This window comes from Chiloscyllium plagiosum, unplaced genomic scaffold, assembly GCF_037043375.1.
Source record: "Chiloscyllium plagiosum isolate Xiang-an unplaced genomic scaffold, Cpla_swu_hap1 HiC_scaffold_48, whole genome shotgun sequence".
Lineage (NCBI taxonomy): Eukaryota > Metazoa > Chordata > Chondrichthyes > Orectolobiformes > Hemiscylliidae > Chiloscyllium > Chiloscyllium plagiosum.
Window position 1 is genome coordinate 11649798 of NW_028270186.1, and position 9026 is coordinate 11658823.

Consider the following 9026-nt stretch of genomic DNA (forward strand, 5'->3'; position numbering starts at 1 on the left):
AGAAACCCCAAGCTCTATTTTTCTCTCTCCAATGATGTTGGTGGACCTACCAAAATCCTGTGGATGTCAGTAAAATAGCTGCTGAGAAATAATTTCTCCTGTCCTGTGAATCTGTATCCTCAGGGTAAGATCAGCCATGATCCTATTGAAGGAAGGAGCAGGCTCAGAGGGCTGTATGTGATATTCTGATTTGTTAAGCTGCTGTTCCTGGACCAAAGTACAGCAATGGCAGAAGCTCCAACATTTAGCTGATCAGGGACTTCTGCAAATTTCAATGCCCTAGTTATTCAAAGAGGTTGGAATGGTTTGGAAGTTAGTGTTTAAATTGTTTGGGCATGATATGAACACATTGTTTTTGGCCACCAGGTGTTTTGATGGGGCTCAAACCTGGAGCTTCCAAATCAGAGACAGGGATACTACGCATTGCTTCTTGAACCCTCAAAAACGATTTGCATTCACATTGCCCCTTTAAAGGAATTTTAAATAAACACAAGACCTGCAAAATAAAACTCTTGACCCTGAGCCACAGTAAGGAGAGATCTTCAGGCAGATGATTGAAAGCCTAGCCAAAGACATTGCTTATAAGGAAGAAAGTGAGGCAGAGAGATTTCAGGAGGAAATTCCAAGGCTGAAAACTTAGATGCCAGTGGCACAGCAATTAAAGTCCAGGACGCTCAAAGGTCATAATTCAAGAAGTGCAGATATGGTAAAAGATTGTACGGGGCAGTGGTGGGGGGATGTTACAGAGCTAGAAAATGAAATATCAGAGCACAGACATCACAAATGACTGAACAGCAAAGGGGATGACAGAGATAAAAACAGAAAAGTATTGGAGGTGAAGTAGGCCATTTGGCCCTTTGAACTTGCTTTGCCTTTCAATCTCTCCCAATATCTTTTGATCCTTTTTCACTTAAAAGGACGTTTTTGCATCTTTCTTCAATGTTTTGGCTTCAATGGTTTCTTCCGGTAGCAAATTCCACAGACTCACCACTCACTGAGTGAAGAAGTTCTGAAGAAGTTTCAATGGACCCAAAATGTTAATTCTGCTTTCTCTAGCAATTTCTGATTTTGTTTCTGAAGAAATGTCTCCTCGACTCTGTCCTAAAAGGCTTATTCCTGATGCTTAGACTGTGATCCCTGATTTGAGAATCCCAACTCATTGAGAAATCCTTCCTGCAGCTACCCTGTCTTATCCTGTTCACATTTTATCAATTTCTCGGAGATCTCTCTTCATTCTTCTGAAGTCTGGTGAATATAATCCTAACTGATAACAGTCTCTCCTGTCATTCAGGAATCAGTCTTTGTTGCACTTGTGTGAACAGCAGCAGTAATTCTCACACAGAAAGCTCCCGCAGACAATTTGCTTTTCTTGATATCAGTTGATGGATAAATGTTGGCCGAACAGCAAGATTCCCCAGCTCTTTTTTAAAGAATAGGTCTTTAATATTCACCTGGTTTAAAATCTCATCAAAAGACTTTGAAAGACTTCATTACAAGACCAAGAATGCCACATTTGTGCAGAGCCGCCATGAAGTATGAATCTCAATTTTGTCCTCAACTCTCTGGAATATGGCTACAGCTGGTTTCATTTTTCCCAATCATTTCAATTGGTTGTACTTGTATTCGAAGGTTCTGGGTTCAAGTGTGACAGCAGAAATGACAGTGCAAAAATCCAGCTGGAGATTTGGGCTTCAGTGTGGTGCTGTCGAGGGCTAAATTTTCACTCATACCATCTTTTTGATTACCATTCAACTGAAGCTGACTTTGTTCTTTGTGATAGATATAAAAGATCCTTTGGTGTTATTTCAAAGAAGCTGTGGGAGGGTATTTGCAGTGTCCTTGCCAATATTTATTACTTAATCAACACCACAAAGAAAAGATGGTTTGGTCATTACAATTTTAGTGTTTGTTAAATTTCCCTGTGAGCAATTCCTTTGAATTTTTCCAACATTGCAATGGTAATTACATTTCAATCATACTGTAACAGCCTGAATTTGTGAAAGACACTCTATAAATACAAATATTTCTTCCATTCTGCACGTGTATCTCCCCTCTGAAAGATGTCACCTTTGCCAACTTGGCTTCACATTTCTCTCCACAGTCCTGAACCAAATCAATAAAGCACTGATAAACCTTCATCCTTAAAATAACAGCTGCTGGCCAAAGCTGTGTGCTTCCTTTAGCCAAACAAAGAAAAACGTTCAGACAGAAGAAGAATCATTTGATGCCAACAAACTATGTGCTTCCCAAGCTCTTACAAAACACATAATATGGCATGGTTCAATGGGCACCAGTTAAGGTCACTGTGTCCTTTGCCCAAATTCATTAGTTAGAGAATGTTACTATGCTAATTGACCAGAGAACATCTCATTCTGTCCTCAACTTACATCCACATACAATTTCTAGTTAGAGTTCAAAAGCAAAATCCTGGAACAGGAACAGTTGTGATCAAAGGTCATGACCTCAACATTAATTCCCTTTCTCTCACCACACTTGCTACCAAACCTGCAGAACAGCTCCAACATTTTTGGTATTTATTGAAGTGGGAGGTATTGGATCGAAATCAAGTGCCTAAATGCTTGGCTATTTGACCCTGCTCGGGAAATTGCCATTGCCTGCCCAACGTCGAATGTTGGGAGCTGAATCTGGTACTTGTTTTTCTCTCTCTTTCCAATTGGATTAAGGCTCAAGTTTTTCAAACATTTTTTCATTGTCTTTTCAAGGGATGTGGGTGTCACCAGCATGGCCTGCATTTCTTCCACATCCCAAATTAACTTTGAGCTGTATGGCTGTGAGGCCACTTCAGGAAGCAGTTAACTATTAACCGCATTGCTGTGAATCTGGAGTCAGATCTGCAGGCCCGATCAGGTAAGGACCACAGATTTCCTTCCCGAAAGGGCATTGGTAACTTAGATGGATTTTTACAACAAATTAAGACAATTTAATGATCACCATTAATGAGACAAGTTTTACATTTCAAATTGATTGAATGTGAGTGTTATGGATGAGGCCAGATCTGCTCAAAACATTTCAAGAAGGAAGCCCAGACCCTAACTTTTCTAGTTGTTTTAAGCAGGTGTAGAGTGAATATTCCAAACGTTATGCAGCTGGCCCAACCACTCAGTTTTAAACAAAACAGAATTTATTTATACACAAACAAAAGAAAACTGAATTTAGAATAAAATAACTGTTTGAAAACCCAATCGACTCTGTCGCAACTTAGTGATGCTGTGACAAATATTTGCAACATCCCCATAAACACCCCCTTGCCAAAAACGATAAAATCAAAACAGGTTCTTACAGGAGAGATGTCAGAGAGAGAGAGGATCAGATAGAACTGTTTCTTTGACGAGCAGCCTCAAAAACTTGACCTGCATCTGCAAAACAGGCAAGATGCTAAAACCAAAAGAAACCAGAGAAATGCTGAGCTGGGAGAACTGACCACTCCCCTTTCATTGTACAAATTTTTTTTATTCTTCAAGTAGGTAAACCCAGACATATTTGAATCTGTGTCTTTACAACCCCTCTGAAAAAAAACCCAGGACAACCTAACCTTGTTAAAAGAGCAGCATCACATAAGTTCCATCAATCACCACACTGATATTTGAACCTGGGCCTAAGGAAAACTAGTCAAGTTGCATTACCACAATTTACTATCTCCTCAAAGAATGATAAATAACGGATGAATAAATCTTAATTCTATATCCATCTCGGCCTCTTCCAGTGGTCTTTAGCATCACAGATGCCAGGCTTGGACTAATTCGAATTACTCCACATGATATGAAGAAACGGTTGGAGGCACAGGATCCTGCAAAGGCTATGGAACCTGACAACATTCCGACAATAGGACTGAAGACTACTTGTGCTCCAGAACTAGCCGCACCCCAAGTGTAGCTGTTCCAGTGCACCTGCAACACTGGTATCTACCTGACAATGTGGAAAATTTTCAGGTGTGTCCTGTGCACAAAGTCAAGGACAACTCCAACCTGGCCAATCACCACCCCATCAATCTACTCTCGATCATTCATAACATGACAGAAGGTGTCATCAATAGATAAATATGGTGGTGAGAAGAGCAATTCAGAGTCAAGGAATCCTGCAGTGAGTAACTCCACTCCTGACTCCCCAAAACCTGTCCACCATGAACAAGGCACAAGTCAGGAGTGTATTGGAATACCCCCCACTTTCCTGGATGGGTGCAGCTCCAACAACACTCAAGAAGCTTGACACCATCCAGCAGAAAGCAACCTGCTTCATCGGCACCACAACTACATTCTCCACTCCCCCCACCACCAACACTCAGGAGCATGCAATGTGTACTATCTACAAGATGACCTGCAGAAATTCACCAAAGATCCTTCAAGAGCACCTGCCAAACCCATGACCACTTTTATCTCAAAGGACAATAGAAGGTATCTGGGAAAACGGCCAGCTGCAAGTTCCCCTGCAAGCCTAGTAACCAAATTAAAGAACAGGTCCTCAAGGGTTATAATCTCCAGATTACTGCCTGAGCCATGTATAAATTGGCATAGGGGCACAAGAATAAGGGAATTAAACATGTAGCTAAAGAGATGGTGTAGGAAAGGGGGGTTCCTTTTCATGGGACACCAGCATCAGCATTGGAACAAGAGGGATTTGAACCACTGGGACGGTCTCCACTTGAACCGAGCCGGGACCAATGTTCTCATGAAAAGGGTAAGAAGGCTGGTCAACAAGACTTTAAACTAGGAAGTTGGGGGTGGGGGGTGGGGGGGGGGGGAGGAGGAGGAAGGAGGAGGAGGAGGAGAGAAGGCTAATACTTCCCTCAGTGGGAAACAAAGCACCAGGTTAACATCTGCAGGGTGGATTCAACTGCATAGAAAAATATGAAAAAAAATGACAGGGAAGGAGAACTCAGGAGAGGTTATTAAAGTATCCAGCACAGGCACAAATAGGACAGAGTATTTGAAAAGGGTGAGCAATCAAACTTCAAGCATACTGGATAAATGAATGACAATGAGAAGAGGGGCAGTTAATACAGGACTGAAGGTGTTATATTTGAATGCATGAAGTATAAAGAATAAGGTAAATGAGCTTGTGGCACAGATCAGAATTGGCAGGTATGACATGGTGGACATCACGGTGACGTGACTGCAGGGGTATCAGGATTGGGAGCTGAATATTCAAAGATATACATCCTATCGAAAAGCTAGGCAGGTGGGCAGAGGGGGTGGGGTTGCCTTATTAGTGAGAAATGAAATCAATAGTAAGTAAAGAAGGGTCAGATGATGTAGAATTTGTGTGGGTAGAATTGAGGAACCGCAAAAGTAGAAAAACGATAGTTGGACTTATGCACAAGCCTAGAAACAGGAGTCAGGAGCTGGGGCACAAGATAAACCAGGAAACAGAAAAGAAGTGTAAGAAAGGCAAAGTTACAGTGTTCATGGGGGATTTCAAATGCAGGTGGACTGGGAAAATCAGGATGGGAGTGGATCGCAAAAAAAGGAATTTGCAGAATGTCTACGAGACGGCTTTTTGGAGCAGCTTGTGGTAGAACCCATGAGGGGAGTGGGCAATACTAGATTTAGTGTTGTACAATGAGGCAGACTTGACAAGGGAGCTTAAAGTGAAGGAACCCTTAGGAGACAGTGGTCATGACTGAATTTACTCTTCAATTTGAGAGGGAGAAGATAGAATCAGAGGTAACAGTATTACAGCTGAATAAAGGCAACCACAGAGGCATGAGGGAGGAGCTGGGTAGAATTGACTGGAGAGGAGCCTAGCAGGAAAGACAGTGGAACAGTGATGGCAGGAGTTTCTGGGAGTAATTCAGGAGACATGGCAAAAATTCATAGGAGAAAGAAGTATGGTACAGGCAGGATGAGGCAAGCACGGCTAACTGGGGAAGTCCAGGACAGCATAAAAGCAAAAGGGAAAGCAGATAATGTGACGAAGGGCAGTGGGAAACCAGAGAACTGGGAAGCTTACAAAGACCAACACAGGACAACAAAAAATAACGCGGGAGAAGATGAAATATGAGGATAAGCTATCCAGTAATATCAAGGAAGGGTTTCTTTCGACATATATAGGTAAAAGAGAGGCAAAAGTGGATATTGGGCTGCTAGAAAATGATGTGAGAGAGAGTCAGGGGGCAGAGTTGAGTATGGTGGCCACCAGCACAGAGAAGGTGTTAGAAGCATTAAGTAGCCTGAAGGTGGGTAAATAAACCTGGACCATTTGAACTAAACCCCAGAGTTTGAAAGGAGAGAGCTGAAGAGACAGTGGAGGCATTAGTGGTGATCTTTCAGAAATCACTATAATCAGGAAGGGTCCCAGAGGACTGGAATATTGCAAACATAACACCTGTTATGGACCAGGCCAGACCCCTTCAAAACATTTCAAGAAAGTAGCCCAGACCCTAACTTTGCTGGTTGTTTTAAGCAGGTGTATGTATCTTCTAGGAGAGATGCCGGTGGTCAAACCACTAAGTTTTAAACAAAACAGCATTTATTTCCAAGATTACTGACTGAACACAAACAAAAGAGAACAGAATACTGAATAACTTAACAACCTAACAGATCATCCCAACGTAATGATACTGTTTCAAATATTTGCAACAATCCCCCTAAATACAAGGTCTTACAGGACAGAAGTCAGAGAGAAAAGAGGATCAGCATGGACCTGCTTCTTTAGGTGCAGCTGCTTTTTTCAATTCTACTAATAAAAACCAAACTAATCCAGAGAGAAGCTGAGTTGGGAGAACTGGCCATGCCCCTTACATTGTACAAGATATTTTTTCAAAAGACTTGAAATCCTGTTGCCTGAGGCAGTATCTATTAGCTATAATCAAACTGGCCCTAAAACCCTTCAAATGAGACTTTTTGGAGTCTGTGTCTTTTATGACCTCTCTGAGAAAAAAAATAAGGTCAACATAAATGATCTGAAAAGTGGCAGATGGACTTTAATTTAGATAAATGTGAGGTGCTGCATTATGGGAAAGCAAGTCTTAGCAGGACTTATACACTTATTGGTAAGGTCCTAGGCAGTGTTGCTGAACAAAGAGTCCTTGGAGTGCTGGTTCATACTCGTTGAAAATAGAGTAGCAGGTAGAGAGGACAATGAAGAAGGTATTTGGTATGCGTTCCTTTATTGGTCAGAGTATTGAGTACAGGAGTTGGGAGGTCATGTTGCAGCTGTACAGGACATTGATTAGGTCACTGTTAGAATATTGCGTGCAATTCTGGTCTCCTTCCTATCGGAAAGGTGTTGTAAAACTTGAAAGGGTTCAGAAAAGATGTTGCCAGGATTGGAAGATTTGAGCTGTAGGGAGAGGTTGATTAGGCTCAGGCTGTTTTCCCAGGAGCGTCGGAGGCTGAGGGGTGACCTTATAGAGGTTTACAAAATCATGACGGGCATGGATAGGATAAATAGACAAAGTCTTTTCCTTTGGGTAGATGAGTCCAGAACTAGACGGTATAGGTTTAGGGTGAGAGGGGAAAGATATAAAAGAGACCTAAGGGGCAACGTTTTCACGCAGAGGGTGGTACGTGTTTGGAATGAGCTGTCAGAGGAAGTGGTGGAGGCTAGCACAATTGCAACATTTAAAAGGCATCTGAGTGGGTATATGAATAGGAAGGGTTTGGAGGGATATGAGCCAGGTGCTGGCAGATGGGACTAGATTGGGCTGGGATATCTGGTCGGCATGGACGGGTTGGACCGAAGGGTCTGTTTCCGTGCTGTGCGTCTTTATGTCTCTATAATCTTGTTAAAGGAGCTGCATGGACGAGTTGGACTGAAGGGTTTGTTTCTGTGCTGTACATCTCTATGACTCTATAATCTTGTTAAAGGAGCAGCATCATCACACCTCTTCCCTTAAAAAAAGAACCACCTTTATTCAAAGAGTGCTTCATTTTATAACCCCCTCATCTTAAATTGTTAGTACACCACAATACACAATAAACATATATTGACCAAAAACATGCAAACATTCTGTTTCAGTCTGTTTTACTCCTGCCACTGAACGCCTCCGTTTCTCATTCAAGTCTTGACAATGGGTCGGCAGTCACATCTTCTCCTTCAGCCACATGCACAATTCTTAAATTGAACAGCAGTAACAACAAGCTCCATCTAAACAGTCTGGCATTTTTGTCCTCAAATTTCTCCACAAACTTTAATGGGTTATGATCAGTATATATGACTGTCTCAGATACATTACCAGTGACATAAACATTGAAATGTTTTAACGCCAACACGAAGGTCAAAGTCTCCATCTCAACTGTCAAATATTTCCGCTGATGAATGTTCAACCTCCTGGTTGGTCTTTCTATTTTCTCAGCATCTTCTTGGAAGAGCACAGCACTGACACCCACATCACTCGCATCAATAGTCACTTTGAATGACTTTGCATAATTAGGTGTGGCTAATACTGGAGCAGCGGTTAACACAACTTTCAGGCTGTCAAATACCTTTTGACAGTCCGCTGTCCAATGAAAACTCTTGCCTTTCTTTAGCAATTCAGTGTGTGGAGCAGCCGCACTGCTAAAATTTGTTATGAATTTTCAATAAAATCCACTCAATCCCAGGAACTGTAATACTGCTCTTTTTGTCGATGGTATGGGAAACTCTCCAATTATCCTTGTTTTTGCATCCTGTGGCACCATTTGTCCGTGTCCGATAATGTCGCCCAGGAAGATGAATTGGGCTTTGACAAATTCACTTTTGGCTCGGTTTATCACCAACCTGAGTTGAGAGTGTGTTGCTGGAGAAGCACAGCAGGTCAGGCAGCATCCGAGAGGCAGGAAAATCGATATTTCGGGCCTGATCAAGGGCTCTGGCCCGAAACGTCGATTTTCCTGCTCCTCGGATGCTCCTGACCTGCTGTGCTTTTCCAGCAACACACTCTCAACTCTGATCTCCAGCATCTGCAGACCTCACTGTCTCCTTATTACCAAATCTGCCTTTCAAAGTTGACCAAACAAGTCTGATAAATGTTGCAAATGTTCCTTCCACGTGTAACTAAAAATCACCAAGACATCTATGTATACAAC